We start from the raw sequence: 2,566 nt of genomic DNA, 5'->3' as shown, positions 1-2,566 counted from the left end.
CACACACACACACACACACACACACACACACGCACACCACAACTGGTAGAAACTATTTATTATCATATTATATGCTCTAGATTTTTGTTTGGAATGGGGTACATAAACAAAAGAAAGCCGTTTAGTGTCATTTAGGTGTTGTTAGGTTCCAATAAGATAACTAATTAGTATCTATTAATTGTACTCCTCAGAAAGCAATGAAATAACATTGGAAAATACTTACTAGGCTGTAGCTGTATATTCCTTCAAAAAATGAAAGGCAGAGCCTGCCTCACACCCAGAGGCAGCTCCACTCCCAGGCACTCCAACGTGCCCAGGATCAGAGGATCAGATGTGAGGAGGACACATTTGTCCCCAACAGTGGGAGTAATAGGGACTGGTGGGACCCAGGCATGCAGGAACTCCACCAGACCAGTGGCACGGGTTCCTCTGGTCTGTGTGGGCCAGCACCCTAAGCAGACCTTAGGTGCAAACTCTGCAGCCAGCCCTACAACACCCAGAGGCAGCTCCACTCCCAGGCACTATAACACACCCAGGGATCAGAGGAGCACAGGATCTCAGGAGCTTGGTCACACTGGAATGTCAAGGTCCCAAAGGTAGTTTGACTCCCAGGACCTCAGACTCACCCAGGATCTCAAGATCCCAGAATCACAGGCTCACAAAGACAACTTGACTCAGAGGAGTTCTGACACAACTAGGATCACAGTAAGGCTCAAGTCAGACATAGCCAGGGCCAGTAGTACTAGAGATAACCAGAATGCAGGAGGCAAGAATAAGAACATAAGCAACAGAAACCAAGGTTACTTGGCATCATCAGAATCCAATTCTCCCACCATAGCAAGTTGAGGATACACCATCACATCGGAAAGGCAAAATTCAGATCTAAAATAACTTCTCATGATGATGACATAGGACATTAAGAAGGACATAAATAACTCCTTTAAAGAAATACAAGAGAACACAGGTAAACAGCTAGAAGCCCTTAAAGAGGAAACACAAAAATCCATTAAAGAGTTACAGGAAAACACAATCAAACAGGTAAAGGAATTGAATAAAATCATCTAGGATCTAAAAATGGATGTAGAAAAAATAAGAAATCACAAAGGGAGACAACTTTGGAGATAGAAAACCTAGGAACAAAGTCAAAGGCCATATATCCAAGCATCACCAACAGAATACAAGAGATAGAAGAGAGAATCTCAGGTGCAGAAGATAACATAGAAAACATTGACACAACAGTCAAAACAAACACAAAAAGCAAAAAGCTCCTAACCCAAACATCCAGGAAATCCAGGACACAATGAGAAGACCAAACCTAAGGATAATAGGTATAGAAAAGAGTGAAGATTCCCAACTTAAAGGGCCAGTAAATATCTTCAACAAAATTATAGAAGTAATCTTCCCTAACCTAAAGAAAGAGATGCCGGTAAACATACAAGACGCCTACAGAACTCCAAATAGACTGGACCAGAATAGAAATTCCTCCCATTACATAATAATCAAAACACAAAATGTACTAAACAAAGAAAGAATTTTAAAAGCAGTAAGGGGAAAAGGTCAAGTAACATATAAAGGCAGACCTATCAGAATTACAACAGACTTCTCACCAGAGATTATGAAAGGAAGATCCTGGGCATATGTGATACAAATCCTAAGAGAACACAACTGCCAGCCCAGGCTACTATACCCAGCAAAACTCTCAATCACCATAGATGTAGAAAACAAGATATTCCATGACAAAACCAAATTTATACAATTATCTTTCCACAAATCCAGTCCTACAAGGGATAACAGATGGAAAACACCAACACAAGGAGGGAAACTACACCCTAGAAGAAGCAAGAAAGTTTTCAACAAACCTACGCAAACATAATTCTAACTCTAACAAGAAAACTAACAGGAAGTAACAATCACTTTTCTTCAATATCTCTTAATATGAAAATTAATATACCAATATATCCTAATCGATTGAAATTCAAAAATATGAGGAATTAGAAATTTGTGGGCTGTCATCCAATGGTCTCTCTAATTTGGTAATGGGAGAAATAGGTCCAATACTGTACAATCCATATACACTTTCTGCTTGTTTGTACATTACAGGGTCTTGCTGTGTGCCACATAATAGTCTTAAAATCATGCTTCTCCTATCTCAGCCTGTCTATTAATAGGATTGTTTATTTGATGTTTTTATACTATATTATGGTTTTCAAAACAGCTTACATATTTCAAAATTATTTATACAGCCAACAGAACTGTAGGCAATAAATTTGGGAGGTGGCTTGAAAGAGAATAGCAAAGAGTGAGACTGAAGGCTTTGCTTGATATTTATAATTATTGTATCAATTTTGAAGAAGAGGACTTCATAAGTTACTCTTATTCTGAAAAGAATGCTTTTCAAAATCATAACAGCCAATGAACCAGAATCTTAACCTCACCTAACATCTGTGCCACCCTCCAAGCAGAACCATTGTTCATTGAAACAGTTGATGAATGACTTCATGGATAGACCATCTTAATACACATACATTTATTAAATGAATGTAACCTGGTCTCTGGAAGCTGAGAA

This window comes from Mus pahari, chromosome 8, assembly GCF_900095145.1.
Source record: "Mus pahari chromosome 8, PAHARI_EIJ_v1.1, whole genome shotgun sequence".
NCBI classification, from domain to species: domain Eukaryota; kingdom Metazoa; phylum Chordata; class Mammalia; order Rodentia; family Muridae; genus Mus; species Mus pahari.
This window is presented reverse-complemented; position numbering follows the sequence as displayed.